This window comes from Physella acuta, unplaced genomic scaffold (assembly GCF_028476545.2).
Source record: "Physella acuta isolate Inbredline_101_S28 unplaced genomic scaffold, ASM2847654v3 ptg000267l, whole genome shotgun sequence".
NCBI classification, from domain to species: domain Eukaryota; kingdom Metazoa; phylum Mollusca; class Gastropoda; family Physidae; genus Physella; species Physella acuta.
Genome location: NW_026731786.1, coordinates 397061 through 413968, shown reverse-complemented (window position 1 = coordinate 413968; position 16908 = coordinate 397061). Strand labels below are relative to the sequence as shown.

At 41.5% G+C, this 16908-nt stretch overlaps 1 protein-coding gene across 1 annotated transcript in view; it reads left to right on the top strand.

Annotated features, from left to right (window-relative positions):
- Positions 1 to 1199: 1199 nt before the first annotated feature.
- Positions 1200 to 16908, top strand: part of LOC131939203 (relaxin receptor 1) — a 138414-nt gene continuing 122705 nt past the window's right edge. The window contains exon 1 of the mRNA XM_059297395.1: positions 1200 to 1208. The gene's annotated coding sequence lies outside the window, so the exon portion shown is untranslated. The remainder of the gene's footprint in view (positions 1209 to 16908) is intronic.

The window sequence follows — 16908 nt, the reverse complement described above, 5'->3', positions numbered from 1 at the left end:
TCGCTGCAAAGTGCCGCGATATCTCTTTGATGGGAACGTGGCTTAAGACACGGATCTCCATAACACGGGGACTTTTGTCTCAACGCGTGTGTCAGGATTTGTGCCGGCAACTTGGAAACTTTTATCCCAGGTTCTGTATGAATAGATTTGTGCCTATAATACGGGGACTTTTGTCTCAGCGTGTGTCAGGATTTGTGCCGGCACCTTCGGAACTTTTATACCAGGTTCTGTATAAATAGATTTGTGCCTATAATACGGGGACGTTTGTCTCAACATGTGTGTCAGAATTTGTGCCGGTAACAGTTGTCCCCCTTGCCGGTTGTATAGTCCCTTATTAGTCTATGTAGTCCAATTTGTGTACCAATAGTGTACACACCAGTCCCTTAAGTACACAAAGTCATACCGGCTACTTGACTTTGTCTATTATTCATATTCATGAGTCCACGTCCCATCATGCTCCTCAACTTCCGGTTGTGACGTGTGAGAAAGCTTTTAGCACATCGTCAGAACGCGGAATTCTGGGTAGATCGGTGTTACATAACTCATTATCTTTAGACAGTGAACATTTGGCTAGTTTTTTTATTGACTTAATATCACTCATTTCTTTTTAATTAGCCCCAGTTTTCCGACATTAGAAGTACATCGTGATTAAATAATTTGTTATAGCACTAGAAAGAATGCTTTGATACGTTTAGGCTGTTTAAAAATGAATATTATATTTCTGTATTTAGATTCGCGGATATAGAAGCTTCGGAGAATTTTTTTACAAGACACTGGAGTAATCGGCTTAACGGGGATTATCTGATGTGACGTGGCAAGTATTACACTAATCCATAAATACCTGGCAGGTGTTGATGAAAGCAAGTCTGGATTTATTGTTCTTGTAGGAGAGGTTGGAGGTTTAGCAAGGCGTGAAGGATCTATGAACTGCTCACTTGGTTTAGCCGTACCGTTACGTCACCCTGAGTGATGCATCCCCCAGGATGGGACAGCCTTCACCTTGATGCCTTGACGTGCGCGGACGTGAGCAGACATGAACGCTGTGCCGGATGTTATGGAGGATAAGCAGACGACTGTGAGTTCAAGGTCAAGTCTGAGCGAGGAACTCGGTTTCAACAAACGGCAGGCGGAGTTTGTGGCCAAACGATACTACTGTGGGTTCGCCATCATCATGTTCATCGTAGCTGCAGCAGTGGTCGTCATATGTGGTGAGTTGTCGTTCTTTTATATGTGGTGGGTTGTCTTTTATTTATTTGTGGTGAGTTGTCTTTCTTTTATATGTAGTGGGTTGTCTTTTAATTATAATGTGGTGAGTTGTCTTTCTTTTATTTGTTGTGAGTTGTTTTTCTTTTATTTGTGGTGAGTTGTTTTTCTTTTATTTGTGGTGAGTTGTTTTTCTTTTATTTGTGGTGAGTTGTCGTTCTTTTATATGTAGTGGGTTGTCTTTTAATTATATGTGGTGAGTTGTCTTTTATTTATATGTGATGAGTTGTCTTTCTTTTATATGTAGTGGGTTGTCTTTTAATTATAATGTGGTGAGTTGTCTTTCTTTTATTTGTTGTGAGTTGTTTTTCTTTTATTTGTGGTGAGTTGTTTTTCTTTTATTTGTGGTGAGTTGTTTTTCTTTTATTTGTGGTGAGTTGTCTTTCTTTTATATGTGGTGGGTTGTCTTTCTTTTATATGTGGTGGGTTGTCTTTTATTTATATGTGGTGAGTTGTCTTTTATTTATATGTGGTGAGTTGTCGTTCTTTTATATGTGGTGGGTAGTATTTCTGTGATATGTAGTGAGTTGTCGTTTTTTATATGTGGTAAGGTGTCGTTCTTTATATGTGGAAGTTGTCATTCTTTATATGTGGTGAGTTGTCGTTCTTTTATATGTGGTTAATTGTCTTTTTTATATATACAGATTTGTCTTTATTTTATATAAATTCTTTGTTTTATATGTTGTGAGTTTTCTTTTATATAACATTTGTATTTGATTGCCTTTTAATGCTCTAAATTGCATTTTCTTTTCATTTAATCTGCTATATACGACTATTTTCCGTATAGACTGTTTTTTTGTTAAATGTTCTGTTTTCTTTTGTATTAGCTAATATTTCAGTTGTCTTTTACAAGTTAACCTGCTATGAAAACAACAAAGCGGTCTAAATGTTTTGAGTAATGTAATGTTGAAATTCGCTAACAAAAATACTTTAAAACAATAATACACGTTAACATTTTACTTTCCTCATCAAATCCTACAATCTGAAATATAATCTGAGTTAATACGGTTCATCCGACGTTTTAAACGTGTGGTGCTCCCCACTGTAATAGCAGTCTCCCCCCCCCTATTATGGAGTCTGGTTTGTTTACCAATGTTTTATTGTCTCGCTGATTCTCCCACCCCCTATCACTTAGGCTAGCCCACACAATACCATATATGGATATAAATCTAATGCCATGTTTTATGCCCATGTTTTCGCTGTTGTCTGGCATAGGTTGGTGTTGTGTTAAAATCTCCGCCCCATGCACTCTGCAATATCATCTCTAAACGCCGGGATTAAACGTTATATGTGCGGATATTAATGGATTTCTCGCCCCCTCTGAAAGGGGACCACGTGACCTCCAGGATCAGGCCGGTCTGGGAGTCTAAGACATGAGGGTCATCGAACTTTCGAGACGGCTTTTATGTCAGTTCATGGCGTTACACGGGGCCATCAATCACGTGATGCTGGCCCAGCTGAACAATGGCGTTACATGGTCATGGGACTGGCACCCCACCCTGGCTGTACTCTTACCGTTCTGGGTACAGGCTAGTGGGGGACAGGGTGGCGGTGGGGAGGGGGGGGGGTAATAACTGGTTAGGTCCGTGTTGCGCTGGATGTCACTGTTTAATGGGGTGGGGGCACTTTTTACAGAGATCTCTGTTGTGTTGTGTTTATGTGTGTTATGGGGGGGGGGGGGTGTCCCTGTTGCTTGATGTGTGGGGTTAAGTTTGGTGGTATGTGGGGTGTTGGGTGAGAGGTATTAGTTGCAATGGTTACTGTGTAAAGTCACAACCTAACTTTACCTATGGTCATCACTCACATTTTTCAAACAAACCTCACAAAAAATGTGTACGTTGTTGTGAAAGCAAAAAGGTTTACAAGATAAGAACTAAAATTAATTCTAACAGACAGCCTACGTTTGTTGCGCAATAAACAAAACTAGATTATTTTGATAGATAATAAATTAAACTCTCTCATGATTATACTTTATTCTTATTTTTTTTCACGTTCGAATTACTTGTCAATGTTATTTGTAGAATTTAAACGTAGATGTAAAATGAAGATATAAAATGTAGATGTAAAATGGATATGTAAAATTAATATATTTAATTATCATAAAATTCATCATTTTTACCCCAGGAGATTTACTTTAAAATAGCGATGAATCCAGCTCTTAATGCTTATTATAAATATTTTTATTTGCAATTGATTTACCAGCTGAACTAATTGCTTCCCTCTAATTCTTTGTTTAATTGTTTTATTACATCAAGAAATTAGATTTCTTGAATTCCGTGTTATTTTATCATTTGAACAAAGAACGTGGCTGTGAGTCTTTGTGGCATTTCATCCAATCACGTCCCCTGTTTTAGACATAAAAGATTGACATAGCCTATATTTGAACCGAGGCTAGAGGCCACATAGCTACATAGAGGCTAAGAGACTGCATAAAGGTTATACAGAGGTTGCACAAAGGCTACACAGAGACTACATATAGGCCACATAGAGACTACATAGAGTCTACATAGAGGCTACATAGAGGCTACATAGAGGCTACATAGAGGCTATCGATGGTTGTTAGTGAAGTTGTTGGTTTATTGTGGTAGACTTGTGGTGTCGGTGGTGTTAGAACTGGCTGGAGTGTGGGTGGTGGTAAATAAATGGTAGATGATGGTGATGGCGTTGATGGTGTTAGGTTAGTTGTAGAGGGGTTGTAGCGAAGGGTGGATTTGTGGATCTTTGGTGTTGGTGTATAGTTCGTAGATGGATGTAGTGGGTCGATGTTGAAGGTTTGATGGTGATGGTGATGTGTAGTTGGTGGAGGGTGGCTGATTAATGCTTAGGAATGAAGTTTTGTTGGTGGGAGAAAGGTGGAGGGTTGTTTATGTAGGGGGGGGGGGGTCTCGGAGGGTTGATGGTCAAGGTTGAGCAGTAGATGATATGTGGCGGAATTTTTTATTCATTTTTTTTACAAACACTGAAGTAACGTTTAGATTTCATTAATTTAGAACTTTTTTTGTAAGGTGTTGTTTTGGATTTTCCCTTTCAACCGTCTCATATTACAAAACAAAATGGTTTATTCATGAATATGAATATTTTTGTCACACTTTTCTACGCTTGAACGTTTTGAGTAAATAATTCCATCGCATCAATAGTCGGAGATATTGGGACCTGAATCAATTCAATTTGTACGACTAATGTCTGACTAATGATATCGCACTTTTGTTGGCCCGTGTCGCTACCGAGTAAATTGGAGGCGATTGGTCAAGGAGATGTAGCATACAAACAAGGGGGTGAATGAGATATTCGATGACCATTGAGCTAGGCGTCAACAAGATATTTTTCTCGACTCTCTGAGTGGGGCGTAGTTAGGCCAAGGGTAGAAGTAAATCAATCGGAGGGGGGGGGGGGTTGGTTCAAGATATCGTGGGGTTGTCGGGGGTAATATAGGCATAGTGGGGACATGATGGGGTCGTCGGGACAAATTTAAGCAGAGTGTGGACATGACTAAAAACTTGGGATAGATGTAGATTTAATGGGTACACATTGAAAATTTGAAGTAAATTTTGATTTAGTCGATACACATTACAAACTTGGGATTAAATTATATTTAGTAGGTAATTGAAAAATCTGGATAAATTTAGATTTAGCAGGTACACATTGAAAAATTGGGATAAATTTAGATTTAGCAGGTACACATTGAAAGCCAGTTACTTTACATCTCCTCAGTTTGATAAGTGGACTAAAACTTCAGGGGCAACTACTCTACATTTCCACCCGACAGCTGGGCTTCGAGGGGAAAACACGGGCAACTACTCTACATTTCCTCAGGGACAACTGGTGTAAAACTGAAGTACAGGGGCCGCTACTCCATCTGTCGTACCAGATTAACTACTTTAAAACTGGTCCATCTTAGTTCATTGAGTGTGAATGAGGGGACAACTCCAGGCTCTGACGTGGGTGTGTGGATATGTGTGGTGGTGATGGTGTGGTCAGATATCGGTCAACATAAAGATCAGATGTTAGTGATTACAAACATCAGCTGTAAGTGATGACACACATCAGTTGTAAGTGATTACAAACATCAGATGTAAGACCTGACTCATCCCTGACGAGGTCATAAAATCTCTGCCCCTCAGGATGTACACAACATGATCATGGATGTGGCTGTTACTGACCACATAATGTTATACTTAGAACCTTGACAAAGTTTAAAGGAATATTTGGGTCGAAAATAACTAGGAACTAGTAGATGACATGTTGAAAAGGCATTGGGCAGCTGGTGGCGATGTGTCATGGCACTAGAGAACTAACCTGGTAAATTTTAGAAAGTTGATTGTGATTGGTCAATAGACTACAGAACTAATCTGATGGTGTATTCGAATGTTAGCTGTGATATATGCGTAGAGAATCGGGATGTCTTCAAAAACAGCTGTGATAGGGTTAGTGATGAACACTAAATTTCTGGCTGACCTCATTAAGACATTGATCCACTATAATGTTGAATAACCTTGCCTAGACACCCCTTGGTCAACCACTCTTTTTCTTGACTCAAATATTGTTTTCCATAAATCCCCATAAATATATTCTATGCCAGATATGGTTTTCCTTAAAATCGCACTAAGTTTATTCCATATTTCTAAAAAATCTGGCCGTAGATTTCAAGAAACCTGACCAGACTCCCCCAGGAAATGCACATGCATGTCGCATTCCAACCTGTCGGACACTTCATTTTCTCACAGACACCAGCTCATTGCGGATGACACACATGCAGTCATCCATCAAAATATTCATAGCAATGTCGCCTCATGAATAAAAAACATTCGGCATAAAAAATTCGGATAAAAATGTGCATTATTTCTTGACGCGTAAAAAACATTTCGAAAGCTAAACACGTTTTTACACAAGTTCATTTTGTTGACTGTCACAAAAGTGTTATATTGTTTGCAAAATTAAAAAAAAAACAATCAAGTTACCTAGCATAGGATTTCTTTTTATATTATCGTATATTTACTTTTATATACATTTTTTTTATAATATTGTTAATATTGCACGATTATCTTAAAATATTTTATACAGGTCATTTTTTGAATTGCAACATTGAGCTTTTGTTTTTTTAAAGAAAAATTATTTCAAGGAATGTATTTTATGTTAATTTAAATAGATTAGTTTCACAACATTTTACAATGATGTTTATCTATTTCTGTTACTGACAGTTATCGATGTTGCTGGTAATTATAGCTAATGCTGCTTGTCATTGGCTGTTTCTAGCTGTGAATGCCAGTTTCTAGCTGTTTCTGCAACACACACACACAATAACATACATATCACCTTTGACTGAACAATGACCCTCTACAACAACACACATATCATATGTGACCCTATGTCACGGTCTAATATTTGCTGACGTATTCTACCATACAACCCAAACATAATACTCCAAGTTTTCTTAACCACGTGATACCAACCAAGATGACAAAGTCTTCTCAGAACCTCATTCTATATTGCTGATTGCCGTGGGTTTTTTTTTTACGTTTATCTAAGCTGCCTTCCCTAATTCATTTAATTTGAAGATTCTAATTAGGTTTTCCTACCCAATACAAATATCGTAATTAGTATGCTCCCCATATTTTTGTTAACCCAAACTTTGTATATATATATATGTATATATATATATATATATATATATATATATATATATATATATATATATATATATATATATATATATATATATATGTATATATATATATAGATATATATATATAAATAAATAAATAAATAAATAAATTTATATATATATATATATATATATATATATATATATATATATATATATATATATATATATATATATATATATACATATAATATCGTAATTTTTTGCAACTAAATAATGTTTTACTAAATTTTAACATAATAAAATTCAGGAAATAATTCAAATACAGCACAATTTAATACGGTCAGTGAAAATTTACCAATTTCGTAACCAGTTTAGAATTATGAGTGAGTTTGGCTAGTTACTGCCGGGGTAAAATTCATCTCAGGGTTTCAGTAAAACTACGTCATTACACATACCACAACAATGGAGAAAGTAGAAATAGTTGCCAAGTTAACTGTTGTATTATTTCATGCTTTAGTTTCTTAATACTTGCTTTTCGTTTGATCCTTTTTTTTTCTTGGCATCTGAGTAAGCATCAAGCATAAACTACCCAGTTATCAACTCGAGAATTGAATCGAAAAACTAAAAATAGATTTTGATTAAAAAAAATTCAGTCACATCTAGTTTCAAATCTATTACCGAAATAGCGTTCTGTCTGCTACTGTAGACCTAATAGCTGTTTTTATTTTACAATTTCGCCCAGACGCGAAGAGCGGCAACTCTTCGCATACAAAATTCTCTCCCCTTATTACTGAATGAAAAAACGTTCCCGTTCAGACGCCTATTTGATTCAATTAGACCAGCTCGCCACGAGAGTACTGCACACAAGTAAGGGGACTTAATTCAATTACATTTGCTCTTTTTTATCAGCATTATCTTCTCTTGTTACATTAGAGCCCCATATTTTCCCTTCAAAAAGAACTTGGTAGGTGTCGAATTGGCCCAGTGCTGCACATCTACTTTTGTTTACTATCTACTTTTTATCTACTTTCCCCATATCGGCTGCTGTAATTGGGGGAATGGGCGGGGGTTGGGGGGGGGGTACTGTGGGGCGGGGGAAGATTAGCATGGTCGAGTCGGTAGACTCTTGGCTGTAGGCCAATGAAAACACTATTTTATGGTAAATGTACACTTTCTTTTAAATCTCCCAATGATCAATATTGGCCAGGCTTAAATTGATGTTTGTACTTTGTGAAACTTTAGTCTCAAAACCTCACCACTTTCAGAGTGTGTAAATACAAAATTATACATAACAATAGATCAGGGTAAAAAGTAATCTTACACAAGAGCACAAGGTAAATATAATATTATATAACATTACAGGGTAAAGAGTAGTCTTACATAAAATGATTGTGTAAAAAAAGTAATCTTACATAACGACATCAAGTGTAAAAAAAGTATTGCTGCATAATGACCATTTGAGCTATACGTATACAAAAAGTATTGTAATATAACGAAAACCCTGGCTATACCGTATAGAAAAAGTGGTGAATATGACGACAACCCTGACTATATAGTATAGAAAAAGTGTTACAGTAATAACGAAAACCGTGGCTATATCGTGTAAAAAATGTTGCAATATAACGAAAACCCTGGCTATATCGTGTACAAAAATGTTACAATCATATCGTGTCCAAAAAATGTTGCAATATGAAGGCAAATCGTGAATAGATCTCATCAATCCAAGTCTAATCGCCGGAACATAATCGTATGTGGGCGTTTATCGTCAGAACATAACCGTATGTGGGCGTTTATCGTCGGAACATAATCGTATGTGGGCGTTTATCGTCGGAACATAATCGTATGTGGGCGTTTATCGTCGGAACATAATCGTATGTGGGCGTTTACACGTTCGCATGGCCTTCACCTTGACATTGGTGTTAATTGTTTTACCTGCCCCCCACACCCCACCCCCCCATACCTTGACTGCACGTGATAATTGGTGGAACTGCCAGAACGTCCTACCTTTCTGCAACATCCGGTGTCTCAGGATATATAAACACTGTTTGACTAGAAGTATCAACTTTAACATAGGTTGTCTCAATATATCAACTTTAAACAGGGGTTGTCTCAAAATATCAACTTTAACATAGGTTGTCTCAATATATCAACTTTAAACAGGGGTTGTCTCAAAATATCAACTTTAACATAGGCTGTCTCAAAATATCAACTTCTAACATAGGCTGCCTCAAAATATCAACTTTAAACAGGGGTTGTCTCAAAATATCAACTTTTAACATAGGATGTTTCAAAATATCAACTTTAAACATATGCGGTCTCAAAACCTCAACATTCAACATAAGCTGTCCCGAAATCTCATTATTCTAAATGGACTGTCACAAACTCTCACACTACAACACAAACTGTCACAAACTCTCACACTACAACACAAACTGTCACAAACTCTCACACTACAACACAAACTGTCACAAACTCTCACACTACAACACAAACTGTCACAAACTCTCACACTACAACACAAACTGTCACAAACTCTCACACTACAACACAAACTGTCACAAACTCTCACACTACAACACAAACTGTCACAAACTCTCACACTACAACACAAACTGTCACAAACTCTCACACTACCAAACTGAATGTCACAAACTCACATCAACTCTCTCTTGCTCCAAGAAAACTTTAAAATATCCACTGTAAGAGCAGTTATAAAATGAACCTTATAAAACCCTGGCTATATCAAGCTGTTGGCCTCATTATATAATTAACCGCTTGATCTGTTGTTAAATAATGTGTAAAATCTCCACAGTCTGATATCCGTACCAGGTATACCACAGCTTCTGACATGCGCAGTCAGCCCACTTATGATGTAGTATCCGCCTAACCCACAACTGTGGTATATGCAGTAGAGTTAGTGTAAGTCCACATTTATAGGATACCGATAGTTTAACATTGAGCTTTAATACATGTAATCAGGGATACTAAAAGCGAGAGAATTTGACGCAATACGTTATTCCTTTGACCAAATCAGTTGAAAAAAATTGCTTCAAAACAAAATTAGCTAATTCAAAATAAAATATTCTTTGATTTATGGAATCATAGTAATGTTGTACGGTTGATTTTTATGGTTTAAAATTAAACCAATATCCAAGTATGGACCATCTCTTGTTTTATTTTATGATTTAAAATGTAACCAACATCCAAGTATTGACCATCTCTTGCTTTATTTCGACTACTTCATCAAAGAAAGCAGTATCAGATCGTTCACAATAATTACAGTTCGATATCTGGGTTAATCACATGAACTAAATCATTTTAGGTCGGTTACTGGCCCATATAAACAACGATACACATCACATGATTGCCTTTACGTTCTTTGGGCAGAACTTTTGGGGGGTTTGTTGCTGCTATTTTTCGTTCAAGGCCACCGCGTCACGGGATGAGGTGTGTTTGATCACTATCTGACGTAACTGCCGGTTTGCAGGAAGACAAGCACTAGATGCGGGAATTCCCGGCCTCCTCAGCGATCAATGTGGACTCAATAACAGACATAATGCTGGGTTCTTCGTTTTCTTCTTCTTCGTGTTTGATTTTAATGTTGGGTGGGATTTCCTCCAACACAATTAAGTATTACGTGTCAACCTGTTATGTGCCATAAAGGCCGTTGACACGAATTTCAGCCTGCTTATCTTTTTGGTTTAGCTGCCATAGCGTTTGTGAATCCAAAAACAAAGTACAAGTTTGAACTCGGGACTACTCGGTTTAGCAGCCATAGCCAATCTAAACAGCAAATGGACCACCTAAAAAGGCATCCGTTAAAATAGTTCAAAATTCTCTAAGCTTGAACTTAATTATTAGAATAAAAAATTGACGATGATTGTATTTCAAATTAATTTTTTCTGTAAAATATCGAGGGATCGATTTCACCGAAGCTTTGATCTCGGCTATCACCAATGGATTCGTTTGATGTTGGTTTAATGAAATGAGAGAACATGACAACGGTGTTTCGATTAGACGATCAATCTCTCACATAACACTTCAACAGAGGAGTAGGGGACAAGGGGTAACGAGGGGGTGGGGTGGGGCCAGGGGGTTAGATGCTTTTGAAGGCTAACCTTATGTATCAGGTGTCAATAAATAAATTCGAATTCTGAGTTTATTAAAAAGCAATAACTGGAAATAATGAGTTTTTTTTAAAATACAGCTGTTGATTATGTGACTTGTGATATATGGGGCAGTGGAATTTGACGTGTCACAAGTAGGGCAGTGGATTGTGACACGACATAAGTAGGGCATTGGATTGTGGTGACACGTCACAAGTAGGACAACGCATTCGTTACAACAATTAGAGTTTAGAAATTGCCCCATTGATTCTGGTCTATAGTTAAATTGTACCCGGATATTTTAATTTCTCCTAGCAACTTAGAGATGTGTTTAGAGGGAAAACAGAATGTTGAACAAAAGACAAACCTGTGTTTCTCGCAACCTTAGATTTGATGTGAAAAAAAATATGTGTTAATTCAACTCAAGTCACAACATGGAAAAGTTTACATTACGAAATTGTTTAGGTTCTCAATAAGACATTAACACCACAGAGCAGCACCAACTGAAGGAGTTATAGAAAGAGATAGCTAGAGATAAAGATAGGTAGAGATAAAGATAGGTAGAGATAAAGATAGGTAGAGATAGCTAGAGATAGCTAGAGATAGGTAGAGATAAAGATAGGTAGAGATAGCTAGAGATAGAACTTATAATGTGATCTCAAGTCAATAATAATTGCCAATGTGCATTCTTTATATCTGTGGAATGTATTATGGTAAGGGCTAGACTTCAAGAAGTTTCTTAAAAAATAACCAGTCAGATTTGTGGCGCTAGTTGGACTTCATCAGATAATTCCCCCCCCCCCCACCCCCCCGCCGGTTGGACGTTACACAGACCGCACCCTCGCGGAGGTCAACGACGGTCCATCAATCTTGGCCTAATTCTCCTGGTCCTGTTTACGTCCACTTCCGGTTCGTCCGAATTTTTTTTACGAGGGGCATCAGGTATGTCTCAGATATACGGTCAGCACTCTAGGACCCAGGCAGTGAATGGTGAGCTGACCCAGGCAGTGAATGGTGAGCTGAGCCAGCACTCTAGGACCCAGGCAGTGAATGGTGATCTGAGCCAGGCAGTGAATGGTGAGCTGAGCCAGGCAGTGAATGGTGAGCTGAGCCAGCACTCTAGGACCCAGGCAGTGAATGGTGATCTGACCCAGGCAGTGAATGGTGAGCTGAGCCAGCACTCTAGGACCCAGGCAGTGAAATGTTGATCTGACCCAGGCAGTGAATGGTGAGCTGAGCCAGCACTCTAGGACCCAGGCAGTGAATGGTGATCTGAGCCAGGCAGTGAATGGTGAGCTGAGCCAGGCAGTGAATGTTGATCTGACCCAGGCAGTGAATGGTGAGCTGAGCCAGCACTCCAGGACCCAGGCAGTGAATGGTGAGCTGAGTCAGCACTCTAGGACCCAGGCAGTGAATGGTGATCTGAGCCAGGCAGTGAATGGTGAGCTGACCCAGGCAGTGAATGGTGAGCTGACCCAGGCAGTGAATGGTGAGCTGAGTCAGCACTCTAGGACCCAGGCAGTGAATGGTGAGCTGACCCAGGCAGTGAATGGTGATCTGACCCAGCACTCTAGGACCCAGGCAGTGAATGGTGAGCTGACCCAGGCAGTGAATGGTGAGCTGAGCCAGCACTCTAGGACCCAGGCAGTGAATGGTGAGCTGAGCCAGGCAGTGAATGGTGATCTGACCCAGGCAGTGAATGGTGATCTGACCCAGGCAGTGAATGGTGAGCTGAGCCAGCACACTAGGACCCAGGCAGTGAATGGTGAGCTGACCCAGCACTCTAGGACCCAGGCAGTGAATGGTGAGCTGAGCCAGCACTCTAGGACCCAGGCAGTGAATGGTGAGCTGACCCAGCACTCTAGGACCCAGGCAGTGAATGGTGAGCTGACCCAGCACTCCAGGACCCAGGCAGTGAATGGTGAGCTGACCCAGCACTCTAGGACCCAGGCAGTGAATGGTGAGCTGAGCCAGCACTCTAGGACCCAGGCAGTGAAATGGTGATCTGACCCAGCACTCTAGGACCCAGGCAGTGAATGGTGAGCTGACCCAGGCAGTGAATGGTGATCTGACCCAGCACTCTAGGACCCAGGCAGTGAATGGTGAGCTGACCCAGGCAGTGAATGGTGATCTGACCCAGCACTCTAGGACCCAGGCAGTGAATGGTGAGCTGACCCAGCACTCTAGGACTCAGGCAGTGAATGGTGAGCTGACCCAGGCAGTGAATGGTGATCTGACCCAGCACTCTAGGACCCAGGCAGTGAATGGTGAGCTGACCCAGGCAGTGAATGGTGAGCTGACCCAGCACTCTAGGACCCAGGCAGTGAATGGTGAGCTGAGCCAGCACTCTAGGACCCAGGCAGTGAATGGTGAGCTGACCCAGCACTCTAGGACCCAGGCAGTGAATGGTGAGCTGACCCAGGCAGTGAATGGTGATCTGACCCAGCACTCTAGGACCCAGGCAGTGAATGGTGAGCTGACCCAGCACTCTAGGACCCAGGCAGTGAATGGTGAGCTGACCCAGGCAGTGAATGGTGATCTGACCCAGCACTCTAGGACCCAGGCAGTGAATGGTGAGCTGACCCAGGCAGTGAATGGTGAGCTGAGGCAGCGCTCTAGGACCCAGGCAGTGAATGGTGAGCTGAGCCAGGCAGTGAATGGTGATCTGACCCAGGCAGTGAATGGTGATCTGACCCAGGCAGTGAATGGTGAGCTGAGTCAGCACTCTAGGACCCAGGCAGTGAATGGTGAGCTGACCCAGCACTCTAGGACCCAGGCAGTGAATGGTGAGCTGACCCAGGCAGTGAATGGTGATCTGACCCAGCACTCTAGGACCCAGGCAGTGAAATGGTGAGCTGACCCAGCACTCTAGGACCCAGGCAGTGAATGGTGAGCTGAGCCAGGCAGTGAATGGTGAGCTGACCCAGCACTCTAGGACCCAGGCAGTGAATGGTGAGCTGACCCAGCACTCCAGGACCCAGGCAGTGAATGGTGAGCTGACCCAGCACTCCAGGACCCAGGCAGTGAATGGTGAGCTGAGCAGGCAGTGAATGGTGAGCTGACCCAGCACTCTAGGACCCAGGCAGTGAATGGTGAGCTGACCCGGGCAGTGAATGGTGAGCTGACCCGGGCAGTGAATGGTGAGCTGAGCCAGGCAGTGAATGGTGATCTGACCCAGGCAGTGAATGGTGATCTGACCCAGGCAGTGAATGGTGAGCTGAGTCAGCACTCTAGGACCCAGGCAGTGAATGGTGAGCTGACCCAGCACTCTAGGACCCAGGCAGTGAATGGTGATCTGACCCAGCACTCCAGGACCCAGGCAGTGAATGGTGAGCTGACCCAGCACTCTAGGACCCAGGCAGTGAATGTTGAGCTGACCCAGCACTCTAGGACCCAGGCAGTGAATGGTGAGCTGACCCAGGCAGTGAATGGTGATCTGACCCAGGCAGTGAATGGTGAGCTGAGCCAGCACTCTAGGACCCAGGCAGTGAATGGTGATCTGAGCCAGCACTCTAGGACCCAGGCAGTGAATGGTGATCTGAGCCAGCACTCTAGGACCCAGGCAGTGAATGGTGAGCTGAGCCAGCACTCTAGGACCCAGGCAGTGAATGGTGAGCTGAGCCAGCACTCTAGGACCCAGGCAGTGAATGGTGAGCTGACCCAGCACTCCAGGACCCAGGCAGTGAATGGTGAGCTGACCCAGCACTCTAGGACCCAGGCAGTGAATGGTGAGCTGAGCCAGCACTCTAGGACCCAGGCAGTGAATGGTGATCTGACCCAGGCAGTGAATGGTGAGCTGAGCCAGCACTCTAGGACCCAGGCAGTGAATGGTGATCTGACCCAGGCAGTGAATGGTGAGCTGAGCCAGCACTCTAGGACCCAGGCAGTGAATGGTGATCTGACCCAGGCAGTGAATGGTGATCTGACCCAGGCAGTGAATGGTGAGCTGAGCCAGCACTCTAGGACCCAGGCAGTGAATGGTGAGCTGAGCCAGCACTCTAGGACCCAGGCAGTGAATGGTGATATGAGCCAGGCAGTGAATGGTGAGCTGAGCCAGCACTCTAGGACCCAGGCAGTGAATGGTGAGCTGACCCAGGCAGTGAATGGTGAGCTGAGCCAGGCCAGAGAAATAGCCAGAAATACTAATAACCGTTAGAATAGACAGACTTCCGGAAGCAAACAAAATATTATATCAGAGTTATCTTTATTAGATTCCCGACTTTCGCCAGCCTCCCGTCCCCATGTCGCGAGAGCTATCTGAATGGTAAACAAATAATTCATGCGAGAGACTGGTGACGCGGCGTCACAGAGAAGATGGCGGGGGGGGGGGGGTATTGACGGGGTAATCCAGGGATCATAGTGCTGATAGCCCTCCCTCGGCAACTCCTCGGAGAGGGATTCAACTCTTGTAAATCAGCTGGGCTAAGTGCTAGAAAGTGGTGCTGACAGTACTGGGAGAGGGGGTGGAGGGGTGGTTGGAAACCAGAAAGTGGTGCTGACGGTACTGGGAGAGGGGGTGGAGGGGGTGGTTGGAAACCAGAAACTGGTGCTGACGGTACTGGCACTGGGGGGGGGGGGGGGTATGGCACCAGGGTCAAGTTGAGAGGGGGGGTCATGGCACCGGGGACAGAGGTAGGGTAGGGAGGGTTAACATCAGTGACAGATTTAGTGTAGGAAGGGGGTAGCACTAGGGACAGAAGTAGGGTAAGAAGGGGACGGGTTAGGTTGGCAGATCATTAAATATTCACCAAGAACAAGTTTTGATTAAAAAAGAAATTATACTAGTGTCAAATATTTATTTCAATGTAAGGCATATCGTATTTTTATCGTTATCAAGTCATTTCTAATCATTATCTTACAAATATTATTTACACACACACACATACATACACACACACACACACACACATATATATATATATATATATATATATATATATATATATATATATATATATATATATATATATATATATATATATATATATATATATATATAGTAGACTTTTCAGAAATTTGATTTACATTAGCCATACTATTACCGTTCACAAGCACCTTTCTGAAAAAAAAAGACAACAATTGGCTTTAAATTAGGATTAGGTGAGACGCAGGAACCCCTAATCTGGTTTGGCTTTTAGAGGTGTCTGGTGTACATTGTACGTGAGATTATGCTGTGGTTTAGCTGGGAAAACCCAGGGCTATCCCAGCAACTATCGTTAGTTAGTTTTAAACGTGTCATATTTCGGACTAAATCATCACATCAAACGCGACAATGTTTAAAAAAAAAAAGCAGAAGTAAACTCTTCCCATTTTCATGCTACCTTAACAATCCCACTCCACCCTGACATCACCCCCCTCCCCCCCCACACACACATAGACCCACACAACCCACATAATGAGAATTTAAATTAGCTTCCTCTTATAGTGCAGCCTTATACAGTTTAGCTCGGGGTTATCTCGATCTGACTTTAATGATACCACAAGAAACGGTACTAGAGAATGGTAGTAAAAACTAACACAAGAAACGGAAGATTCATTTTTAAAGCCAATGTCATTAGATAAAGGTGCATTTATTGGGGTACCGCGGTGAATATTGTTGGAGAAAAATGGTGAATTTTGTTGGGGTACAACTGTGAATTTTGCTGGGGTACAACTGTGAATTTTGTTGGGGTACAACTGTGAATTTTGTTGGGGTACAACTGTGAATTTTGCTGGGGTACAACTGTGAATTTTGCTGGGGTACAACTGTGAATTTTGTTGGGGTACAACTGAATTTTGCTGGGGTACAACTGAATTTTGTTGGGGTACAACTGTGAATTTTGTTGGGGTACAACTGTGAATTTTGCTGGGGTACAACTGTGAATTTTGTTGGGGTACAACTGTGAATTTTGTTGGGGTACAACTGTGAATTTTGTTGGGGTACAACTGTGAATT